The sequence below is a fragment of the Hylobates moloch genome, unplaced genomic scaffold, assembly GCF_009828535.3.
Source record: "Hylobates moloch isolate HMO894 unplaced genomic scaffold, HMol_V3 SCAFFOLD_14, whole genome shotgun sequence".
Taxonomy (NCBI): Eukaryota; Metazoa; Chordata; class Mammalia; order Primates; family Hylobatidae; genus Hylobates; species Hylobates moloch.
In genome coordinates this window covers 69,437,040-69,449,717 of record NW_026652289.1, presented here as the reverse complement: position 1 = coordinate 69,449,717, position 12,678 = coordinate 69,437,040, and the positions used below count along the sequence as shown (strand labels likewise).

General features: G+C 44.6%; 1 protein-coding gene across 1 annotated transcript in view; it reads right to left on the bottom strand.

Annotated features, from left to right (window-relative positions):
- SORD (sorbitol dehydrogenase) overlaps positions 1-12,678 on the bottom strand; it is a 44,766-nt gene that overhangs the window by 24,327 nt on the left and 7,761 nt on the right. Inside the window, exon 2 of the mRNA XM_058427698.1 lies at positions 443-476. The gene's annotated coding sequence lies outside the window, so the exon portion shown is untranslated. The remainder of the gene's footprint in view (positions 1-442; positions 477-12,678) is intronic.

Below are 12,678 nucleotides of genomic sequence, written 5' to 3'. Positions count from 1 at the left end.
CATGATGCTCCCTTTGTTAAAGATTAAGTTCTGTAGACTCACTCCTTTTCAAAGCTTGGGTTAGGGTTAGGACACTTGGCCACTCCAACAGCAGCTTCTGGTAGAGAGAGTACACTGTCATTAGGTCAAGAGAGGAAGAATTCTGTCACTGGTCCATATACTTCACATCAAAAACTCTTTGGGACAAGTCAGCGGTCTGGTACGGTAATTTTTCTGATTCTATCACTATTCTTTTTATTTCATGTAGCAGCCAAGATAAACTTCCCACCAAGTCATGCTGTGGACAGTAGACTCTGTTCTCAGCCTAACAAAAGCATAGATTTTTAATGGACGCGAAAGTAATAAACAGTAGGAAAAGAGAGGTAAGGGAACAATATACATGTGACTCCAAAGGAAACAACAGGAAATAACAAAATATAAGTCATGTTTCCCAACAACTTACCATTTGGGCCTGGTTCAGGGATAGGATAGTTCTCCTAAAAGAAACACAATTAAAAAAATCATTTAGCATGCATAATAACTTTACCTTATGAACATTTTCTGTTAGAAACAATTGGAGTTTCATCATTAGTTTATTTCTTCTTAGAATTAACACAAGCTCAGATCACACTGCTCCTGGGTGCATGCCTGAGGGGATACGCTAAATGGCACGCTGCACACACCTGCCTAGCCCTCCATCACTTTTCTGCATCACACAGTGACGGACCCAACAGCAGCATGCCCAGCATACTCACAGAGCATACAGAGGACCACACTTGTTGTCTCTAGTGACATGTCACAGGGTGAGATAAACTTCTGACGCTGGGTTCCCTCCCTGGGAAACACCCTGCAACCCGAAGGAGCAATCCTAACCGGGGAAGAGCTGACTCTAATTGCTGACCTCATCCCACCCACTGGTGCAACTTCGCCAGGACTAAGAAAAAAGCACAGTCCAGGTAACTCTAGGCAGAAGGGATCTTTGGGTCTCTAGATCTGCCATCCATATCAGATCCTGCCTTCCCGGAAAAACATGTTCTTAGATACAGATTTGTTTGGTCTGACAAACTCCTCCAGGGAAAGGATGCAGGCGTTTCCGACAGTTGCACGTGAGGATGTTTCCCTCTAGACAGGTAGGAGAAAGTGTCTGTGCTGCCAACCTCTTTCCTTTACATCAGCACGAAGACTGATACCCGGTCCTCTTTTCCTAAACTTCCCATGTGGCATTTTAGGGGCCCCTTGGGAACACATAAGACCTGCATTTTGGCCCCTCTCACAGGTTCAAAAGCAATCTGAGCTATTCTGGTGTTCACAGCTAATAGTAGTAGCAGCAGCAGCAGTAGCTGTAGTAGTGTTGTTTACTAAGCCTTCTTTCCTCATTGTCAACGGGCTAGGAAAGTCCTAGTGACAAGGAAGGCCACTGAGTGGGCAAATCCAAGTGTTCATTTTATTCTTTGAAGGTAATCAAGAAAAGAGATGTACCCAGGCACAGTGGCTCATGCCTGTAATCCCAGCACTTTGGGAGGCTGATGCGGGTGGATCACTTGAGGTCAGGAGTTTGAGACCAGCCTGGCCAACATGGTGACACTCATCTCTACCAAAAACACAAAAATTAGCCAGGCGTAGTGGCACCTGCCTGCAGTCTCAGCTACTCAGCAGGCTGAGGCAGGAGAATTGCTTGAACCCGGGAGATGGAGGTAGCAGTGAGCCAAGATTGTGCCACTGCACTCCAGCCTGGGTAACAGGGTGAGATTCTGTCTCAAAAAAAAAAGAAGAGAGAGAGATGGAAATGTCCACAGCACCTGCCATGTGCCAGACAGTAGGCTGGACTCTATCCTCACCGTAGCACTTAGTCTGGAAATGAGAAACTCGAAGCTGGGAAGTTAAATAACTTGGTCAAGGTCATGCTACCAGAGAGTGGATGAAGCCTGCTTCCACGGTACCCTATTGTAGGCCCAAGGTGGAATATGTCTTTTCTCCTTCAGGGGTGGTGCAAAGAGCTGCCAAACAAGTGATGAGGATGTCAGAGCTGGGCCCCATGAAGAAAGCTCTGGGAGGGGGCACTGTTCAACGCTTACCTCCTTCCAAAAGGGCCTATCTAGCTGCTTGTATAGGCAGCCCCACCACACTAAACAACACCAAAGGGCACTAGACTAATGCTGCTCGGTACTGTCACTGTGCTTAGTGATCAGTGGCTTTTTATTTTTCCTAACAAGATAATAAACACCTTGAAGCCAAAGACCACGCCTTCCATCTCTTTAGCATCAGGTACACTGCTTGGCCCCAAACTCAAGTGTTTCTATTTGTTAAATAACCACTATCCAAACTAGTGTTTCCAAGGAAGGTCAGAGGTTTTCACTCATCTCAAGTTACCAGCCCTTTCTGTTGAAGAGGCTCAGTGCTAATTTGAACCTCTTCTCCAGTGAAACAAAGCTCAAAGCTTTCATGCTATTGCTGCCTAGCTGACATTGCTCAATGGCTTCTTCGTGTCAGGTACTGTGTGCTTTATAGGCATTACCTCATTTAATACTCGCAGAAACCCCACATGGTACATCCTACTATTGTCCCCTTTTCATATGGTGAGACTGAGGAACCCGCCCATGGTAACACTAGGGTAGTAAATGGTGGAGCTGCATCCAAAGCAGCCTTATGGGGAAAAAGGGCTTAAGGGAGTTTTTTTTATCTTTTAATAACTTAAACTGGCTATATCGGAAGGAAGGAAGGACGGAAGGACAGAAGGAAGGAAGGAAGGAAGGAAGGGAGGATGGGAGGGAGGGAAGTAATCAGTCTAGAAATAGCTATCTCAAGATAGCTGATTGTCACCAAAACCTTCCTCAAAGTTGTTGCTGGTCCCACATCAGACATCAGGGACCACTGTGTAAAGTGATGCTTCTGTTATACCACGTGGATTTTTTTTTTTAACTTTAAGTTCTGGGATACATGTGCAGAACCTGAGGTTTGTTACATAAGTATACATGTGCCATGCTGGTTTGCTGCACCTATCAACCCGTCATCTAATTTTGAAGCCCCATATGCATTAGGTATTTCTCCTAATGCCCTCCCTCCCCTTGCCCCCCACCCCCTGACAGGCCCTGGTGTGTGATGTTACCCTCCCTGTGTCCATGTGTTCTCACTGTTCAACTCCCACTTATGAGTGAGAACATGTGGTATTTGCTTTTCTGTTCTTGTGTTAGTTTGCTGAGAATAATGGCTTCCAGCTTCATCCATGTCCCTGAAAAAGACATGATCTCATTCTTTTTTATGGCTGCATTATACTGCGTGAAATGTTAAACTGCAGGTTAAATTGAAACTAAAGACTAAGGCCTTTATTTCAAACATGGGAGAGCACCCCACCTTCCCTGCTAAAGGCACTAGTAGGCAAATTCACAGACACTGAAAGACAGTTCCACAGCATACAATTCATAGCCTTGCCTCCAGCCAGGCCAGGCCTGAAAGCCCCATTTGGAGGTGGAGAGGTGGTAAGACTAAAGCTTAGAACAACAGTCAGGCACACCAAGTAGGCCCTGGGTCACTAGAGAGAACACTACTGTAAATACTTGTTCAAGTTAACAGAGCTGAACAACTGTGCTCCTACCACACAGCAAAGCTGCAGTGACTCTCCCAGACACTAGAGGGTGCTGTGCCTGTAGCAGAACACACTTGATGGAGAAGTTAAAATAAATTCCTCTCCCTGCACATCAACTTTCTTTTTCCATTCTTTTTCTGGCTGATTCTAATTACCCTTACAACTCAGGCTTGTCTCCTGCCTCCTGTCTCTGTAGGAGACATGCTACCTGAGCACAAAACCATTTTAACATCAGCCCGTAGGTTTGTAAATATTGCCCTAAGCACACTGTGGAGACCATAATGTTTTAGAAAGTTATTACAGCATGGTTTCTCAAAACCTTGCTTTTCATGTTTCCTTGCCATGATGTTGGCCACAATCCTCTGTTTGCTTAATCTCTTTTTCTGTCTCAGATACTCTTCTATTTATCCTATTTCTGATCTACCAAAGTTTCTTAGCTTCTCTGAGATCCCGAACTTTCACTTTTATCTCCACAGCTCCGTTTTTTTCTCATTCCCAAAGGTTTTGTCATCTCAATCATATTCAAGCTTTCCTAAACGAATTTCTTATTTATTTATTTATTTTTGTAACTCATCAGCAGTCCCTGATGTCAGATGTCACCGCACTCAGGCTAGAGTGCAGTGGCACGATCTCGGCTCACTGCAGCCTCGACCTCCTGAACTCAAGTGATCCTCCCATCCTCCCACCTCAGCCTCCTGAGTAGCTGGGATTACAGGTGCATGCCACGCTGCGTGGCTAATTTTTTTTATTTTTGGTAGAGATGGGGTTTCACCATGTTGGCCAGGCTGATCTCGAACTCCTGGCCTCAAGTGATCTGCCTGCCTCTGCCTCCCAAAGTGCTGGGATTACAGGCGTGAGCCACCATGCCTGGCCGAATTTCTTATCTTTTAATGAGTGACTATACAAGAGGGTTAAAAGGAATTGAGTAATTCTTCTTTACCATAGTTGTGTGAGTTTTCCAGCATATTTCACTTCAAGTCAGAAATACATATCTGAATCACATATATACTCTCCCTTCTATCCCCTTCAGCTCCTCCCACTGCCCCACCAGCCCACTCCTGAAGTAACTCATGGAAATACTTCAGGAAGTACTCTCTGTGGGGACATGGAATCATCTCAGGTACCTCTCACATACTAAATGTTATCTTGCTTTTCCTAAATACATTTTTTACATTAGCCTAAATAGATATTTCCTAGCTATGTCGTCATTGGCCCCTTTTCCTCTACTTCCACCTGCATAACTGTGTTGATTCCCTCAACATGTCTTGCTTGGGTTGTAGCAACGGCCTCAACACAAGGAGAAATGGAAGGAAGATGCCTTTTCCCTCCTCCAGCCAACCTGAGTGGCACAGTGAACTCAGACTCTGGAACTGCCTGTTTACACCCAACCCAGGCTTCCCCCACCAGCTGCGTGACCTCAGGGTAGTTATGTAACCCCTGTGTGCCCCAATTTCCTCCTTCATATAATGATAATCATGAAAGGGAATGCCGACTCAGTAAATACGTTCACTCTTATTACAAAAGAAGTAAAATCAAAGTTCTTTTTCCATAATTAGCTCACACTATGGTTGAAACAACCCTGGACAATCTTGTCCTTTTGATAAGAGTAAAGCATGTTAAATAGAAATTACAGGAGGCCACTGTTTTGCTCCTGCACTGGGCCCCAAGAGAACAGAATTAAAAACCCAAAATGGAGCCCCTCATACTAAAGTTCCACATCATCAAAGCAAAACTAAGTTGTTATATGACCTTCAGAGAAATCAGTAGAGATAATAGCCAAATATCCCAGACAGGCCAGTTTCAGTCAGCATGATAATAAAATTCCCTCTACTTTAATCCTTACCAAAAAAAAAAAAAAAAAAAAATGACCTGAAGAAACCTGATCTTAACCAATCAGTTATTTTTCTGTTGTTCTATTTCGCTGTTCCCACCTTAGAAGGAAAATAACTGAAATGACCAATCTGCTTTTTCTTGTGTTTCTGCTTTCTTTAGCTCTTTTCTGTTTGTAAAACCAACCTCCTCTGTTTACCTCACTGGAACACATGCTATTTTATGGAATGAAGTGTTGCCCAATTCTAGAATTGCAAATAAAGCCAAAGAAAATCTTTTAAATTAAATTGCAGTAATTTTATCTTTTGACAAGTATTTTAAATTGTTCTGTGGAAAAGTTATGTTCTGCATCCTGGATTCAACCAAACCTCAGAACAAAAATATTCAAAAAATAAAAACTGGCAATACAACAATAAAAATAAAGCAAATGAAAAATATTGTATAACAATTATTTACAGAGCATTTACATTGTGTTAGGTATTAGAGGTAATCTAGGGGGATTTAAAGTAGATGGGAGGATGCATGTAGATTATATGCAAATACTACACCATTTTATTACAAACAAGGGACTTGAGAATCCTTGGATTTTGGCATCCACAAAGGGTTCCTGGAGCCAGTCCTTCCCCTACTCCAGGATACCGAGGACAACCGTATTCTCATGGTTTTCATATCAACATTAAGAAAATCTGACCACTCTTTACAAGGCTGGAATTTGGAAGAAAGTGAAGGGATTCTAGCAGTTTTTAGGCTTGACTCTGCCAGTTGTGGAAAGAGTGCAATGTGCTCCCACTGTCTTAGGGTGGGGGACGGCTAGCAGAGTATAGGGAAGGTGCTGGTCTCATCCCAGATGCACAGAGTCACCTGCACCCTGCTGCCAAGCCTCCTGTGGGCCTGTGGAGGGCTGCCCTGCACACCTGCAGAGCCCAAGAGACCCTGTGTTTCTTCCTTTCCCTTTCCATTTTCCCTTTCCCTTGAGTGCCTGAAGGGTGTTTTGAGGGTGGGAGGAAAATTCAAAGGTTTCCCAATTAACTATTTTGCCATGAGAGGCTTTGTTCTGGCCGCGTTGGTCCTGGCAAACTTGAGGTCAAAGTAGGAGGTAGAATGTCCTCCCAAGGTCCAATGAGCTGGTCTCCAGCCCAAGCTCTCCTGGCTCCATTCAACTTTGTTCTGCTGATAACAATCTTGCTGAAATACAAATCTGTATCAAGTCGCCAGTGACCCTGGAGACTCCTAAACCCCTCACGTGGTGGCCGCCACGCCCCCATCTTACCTCCGACCACACCACACTCACCGTTTCCCATTGCCTAATCCCTCTCCTTCTTTCAGATCCTGCAGGACGTGGGAAGTGAGGCATCTGGATGACTCCCAAATTCCTACGAGAATTACGAGACACTTACGTTTGGACATGCTGGGACTGAGGTGTCTTGGGACATCCAGGTGGGGCTATTGATATATAATAATGTTTTGTGATTCTAAATGTCTCAACATGGAGTCTTTTTTTCTTCTTGTTATTGTTTTATAACAATACATTTCGGTAAAATACATAACATAAAATTTACCATCTTAAATGTTTTAAGTGTATAATTCAATATGGTTGTGTATATTTACATTGTTATACAACACACCTCTAGAATTTTATGTCTTGTAAACCTGAAACGGAATACCTGTTAAGTAACAACTGCCCATTTTACCCCCTCAGCAGCCCTTAACAAACACCATTCTACTTTTTGTGAGTTTGGCTACTTATTTCATATAAGTGGAATCACACACTATCTGTCACTTTGTCACTGGCTTGTTTTTATTAACATAATATTCTCAAGGTTTATTTTTAACAAAGCATGTGATAAAACTTTTTTTCAGGGCTGAATAATATTCCATTATATATCTATATCCCACATTTAAAGAATGTTCATTACTTGAATAACATCTGGGTTGTTTTCACCAACAAAATGGAGTCACAATGATAAGTGACTCAGCTCACAGTGAAACTGCTGACTGCTTAAAGTGATAAGCATATGTATGTGGGACTGAGATGACAACAACCTGTTGTGGCCAGGCAACCCCAAAACTTGACAAGAAAGTGAAGCCAAGGCCAGGCGGGATGGCTCACACCTGTAATCCCAGCACTTTGGGAGGCCGAGGCAGGTGGATTGCTTAAACTCAGAAGTTCCAGACCAGCCTGGGCAACATGGTAAAACCCTGTCTCCAAAATTAATTTTATAAAATAAAACAAGAAAGTGAAGCCAAAAGATGGCTAAGATATGACAATGGACATTCCTGTGCAGGGTATAAAAACAGCAAAGGAAGTGACCATGGCCGAGAGCCTGTAGAAGCTCTGCCCGTGAGAACTCTGAGGCCTCCTCCTCACCAACAGAGGCTGCCATAAGTTCTGCTGGGAGAAGAACAGCAACAACACTCCTCCTACTTTGTTGTTTCAAGGGAAATCCAAATCGGTTATCAGTCAGCGTGCTGGTGTCTGGAGCTACTTGCCATGGTTCGTTCCCTCTGTTTTGTTTTTTTTTTCTTTTAAGAGATGGGTTCTCATTCTGTAGCCCAGGCTGGCACATTAATAGCTCAGCACAATCTCGAACTCCTGGGCTCAAACGATCCTCCCACTTCAGCTTGCTGAGTAGCTGTGACTACAGGAGTGTGCTATCACACCCAGCTACTTTTTACATTTTTTGTAGAGACGAGGTCTTGCCCCAGCTGATCTCAAACTCCTGGCCTCAAGTGATCCTCCCACCTCAGCTTCCCAAAGTGCTGAGATTACAGGTGGGAACCACCATGCCCGCCCTGACTTCCCCTATCACTGCCTGTGTGTGTTGAATATATTTGCACGATTGTTGGTATGTGAAAGCCTCACATTTAATTGGCCATTGAGTTATTGTGAAACCCCTGGGCTCCTGGTCGGAGTCAGCACAAGTAAGCTGGAACCTGACATCACAGCTGTCCAATAGGCAGTTGGTTACTGGGACTGGTGCTCAGGCATCACCTCCTGCAAGAAGCCTCCCCTCTGGAGAGGTGACTCCTTTCTCTCCTTTGCACTTCTCCAGCACCTAGCATTGAACCCACACAGGATAGTTAGGGACTATTTAATTTTCATCAGGGATAAATATATTAAAATTTCCTCCTAATTCAAAGTGTATGAACATAACCATACATGATCTTATTAAATGGTTCTATATATGGAGCAAAAATTCTAAGTCTCTGAGCTTTGTTGGATGCTCTAGTCTTCTCCCTGTTCAGATGCTCCTGCCTGAAGTCTGGAAGAGCCAGCTTTCAGGAAGAAGGGAGATAAAGTGCACTCAGAGGGTGACTGATGAACTGATTTGTAATGCAATGTACAGAAATTGAGAAGAGCATTTAGAAATGTTTATAGAATTTTTTTGTTTGTTTTTGTTTTGAGTTCTGTCACCCAGGCTGGAGTGCAGTGGCGTGATCTCGGCTCACTGCAACCTCTGCCTCCCTGTTCAAGTGATTCTCGTGCCTCAGCCTCCTGAGTAGCTGGGATTACAGGCGTGCACCACCACACCCAGTTAAGTTTTGTATTTTTAGTAGAGACAGGATTTTGCCATGTTGGCCAGGCTGCTCTCAAACTCCTGGCCTCAAGTGATCTGCCCACCTTGGCCTCCCAAAGTGCTGGGGTTACAGGCCTGAGCCACCGTGCTTGCCTGTTTATAGCATTTTGATGTGACACAGCATTCAAATATATTGATGCAAACATATCAGTCCATGGCCGACTGGAAAAAGTAAAATCGGTCCTTCATTGTGGACAGTTTGTAAAGCCCTGTATTAAAGTACCCAGCAAATGCCTGGAATGCAGTAGGCAGTCAGCATATTAATTCCTCTCATTTCCTTACCATTCAAGTGAACCCTACATTATAAAAACAAGCTGCCCACCACCCCCACCACCAAACATAGCTTCTGGGGGGAAAAACTAATTTGACTGTTTTATATTCTAATTTCATGAACCCATAATTCATTTCCTAATTAAAAGCTTCTGGGTTTCTACAGACTGATCAAAGGGGCATACAGTAATTAAACTGGTAAATACAGTGGAAAGCAAGATTATTGCCTGGGCCCACATTATAATAATGTGGTTAGGAAAACTGTCTCTGTGTTTGAAGGCCCTGGTCTCCGTCCACCTCTTTTTAAGCTGATAATGGTTTAAGTGTCCATCCTCAGGGGCTCTGGCTTCCTGCTCATCTCCACAGTTAGCACGTACCATTAACAGAGTGCTGGATGCTGTGCTAGGCCTTTCACACGCACAGTTGGTCCCACTGAATCCTCATACAACCAAAGATGAATACTACCATTATCCCCATTTCACTGGGAAGTTGAAGAGGAAAATAATTTGTTGAATCATACAACTAGCAGCAGTAGAACGGGGACTAAACCCCGCTCTGGCTCCCCAGCCTGGTTTGGGAACTTCGTACTATTTCCATTTAGAGAGAACCCCAGCAAGCTGACACTGTTTGCTTCTTTATACATTAACTTGGTCATCAGTCCCTTTCCCTCCCTCCAACTCTCAAACTTTCTCTATTTAAAATGAAGGGAAAAGCGAAAGTCCTTAAGTCTCAGATTGTTGTTTCGTTTTGTTCTCCTAATTATAAAAGAAAACCACTGGACTTAGTGTGTGTCTGACTTACCACCCAATTTATAAATGCTCCTCCTTGCTGTGGTCAACGTGATCATTAACTAATTAGTAGGCGAGGAGTTTATTTTTTTGTTCCCTGCAGCCATACATCAAGAAAGAAGAGAATGGTGCAGTCTCCCTAGGCAGTAGGGAGGCTGTGCGGTAGGTTTCCTTCCTGCCAGTTAAGGGACAAGTAAAGTGGACCAGGTCGCATTCCCCCACAGAATCACTGCCCTGGATGCTGGCTGGTTCCTGGCCTTACCTCAAGTAGGAAGGCAGCACTGAGAAGGGTTGGGCCATTGCTTCCTGCTTCAGAACCCTTCGGAACCCTGCTTCAGATTTTAGGAATGATTTATACACTTTTTGGAAAGCAAATAATGATGTAAGTTAAATGATACACTTTTCCCTTGAAAATTTATACATTTTTTGAAAAGATTTTAGGAATGAGAGTTTCCCCAAACAACTTCCTTCATAGGAGTTCGTGAGGCACTGAACCATTTTATTAGCAGACCCTGCCCTCGGTATACCTAAACCGGCCACAGTTTGCTGGGCTTCAGTTCCCCAGCCAGCCAGAAATGGAAGGGTTTTTAATCTGTGGCTGGGTGGTCTTACATCAAAAGAAGAAAACAGTCAAATTCTCCCCACTTCCCCTTATCTTTTTTGTAGTTCATATCCAACCAAGGCTTTTTTTTCCCCCCCAAATGCACCCCCTGACAATTTATTAAGCCCAGGAAATCCTGGGTTTCATTCTGGTCCTCTTGCAGAGAGGAAAATGGGTGGTTCCCCTCAAAGCTTCCCCAGGATTGTTCCTCCTAGTTGATATCTCTGGTTCACTACTGACCCCAAACCCAAGCCACTGAGCCTATTTGTCTTATGGAAAAGGTGGAGGAGCAGTGATACCACACTGGGGGTGGGAGTGGGCCCTGTGGAGGTGCTGGTGGAAGACCATGCCTGAGAAGGAGTGGCGAGGGCCCAGAAGGTCTGTGTTGAGCTGCAGGTGCACCTGAGGCAGCACAGTGGGTCTCCTCTGCTGACAACTCTTTCTGCCCTTTCCCCTCCAGTGTTGGGGCTCTCTCCAGGGTAATGTCCTCCTCTTCTTTCCTTCTCCACTCTACATGGTTCACTCAGCCCAGGCAACCTCATCCTTCCACAATTCCCCATAGGGCACTATTTGGGACCGGACAACTCTTGGTTGTGCAGGACAGTGCTATGAACTGAATAAAATCTGCAGTAGTGCTCCTCAGTCATTGTGACAACCAAGCCTCCCTGACACATTTCCAAATGCCTCGTGGGTGGGGGGGGCAGTGCAGTACTGCTCAGTAGAGGAGCAAAGGACTCCTGAGTTGACATTTCCACCCTAGATAGGATCCCTGCACTCCAGACCCCTGCACCCAAGGAAATTTCTCAAAGGCACCTTGTGTCCTGTCCCAGAGACATCTTTTCTTTTCTTTTTTCTTTTTCTTTTTTTTTTGTCTTTTAGACAGAGTTTTGCTGTCATCCAGGCTGGAGTGCAGTGGTGCAATCTCAGTTCATTGCAATCTCTGACTCCCAGACTCAAGCAATTCTCAGCCTCCCAAGTAGCTGGGATTACAGGCATGCGGCACCACACCCAGCTAATTTTTGTATTTATAGTAGAGACAGAGTTTCACCGTGTTGGCCAGGTTGGTCTCAAACTTCTGACCTCAAGTGATCTGCGCACCTTGGCCTCTCAAAGTGCTGGGATTACAGGCATGAACCACCACAGCTGGCCTCCAGAGACATTTTAAACTCAACTTTTCAAACCTGATCTCATCATTTTAATCTACTCTGACTAGTAAATGACCCTACCACTTCCCATTCTCAAACTGAGCCTAGGTGTCATTTCCTAAATCCTCCTCTGAACTCTTTTACCCAGCTAGTGTTCCAGCACACAACCACAGGTGAAATTCTCTAGCCCATCATATTTTCTAGATACTTCAGGTTACAGCCACCCCAACCTAGCCCCTAATCCGGTCAGAGAGTGGGTTCTAATGCAAAGCTGATGAGATCAAGGTTAGTTCGCTGCTGCTCTCATCTTCAAAGCTTTGTCTACAGAACCATAGTAGAGGTAGTCTGCCTGAGCAGTGGAAGGCCATGAGTTTGAGTTAAGATGGAGGAGAACTTAACTGTGTTTCTGCACCTTAGGTGCATGACTTTTGAGCAGGCTGTGAGCAGATAGAGGCCCAAGGGGCCCTCCCTGTGGGGTCTTTTCTCTCTGAGGCCTCCATCAAAGCTCTCGGGCTCTGTCACAATTGTTGACTTTATCTGTCTGCCTCCCTCAGTAAACTTGGGAGCAGGGGCTGCGTCCTCCTCTCTGGGCCCTCAGCCCAGTGCCTGGCACATGGCAGGCACCCTTTCACGAGTGAATGTGGAATGAAGTACTGAGTTGGAAATCACTCTGCAAGCTGTGTAGAGCTGGACCACTTTCCCTTACTCATAATACCACCTGGCATTTGCAACAATAAACACGAACAGCCTCACTTTAATTCAGGACCTTGGGTAGAGGCTCGAAACAGTGGAATGAGCACTAGAATGGGGAGTCTGAACATCTGAGTCCTCGTCATGGCTCTGTTAACTAACAAAACCTATCACCTTGGGTATGGCACTTTCTTCAACTGAGGAGATGGAGAGT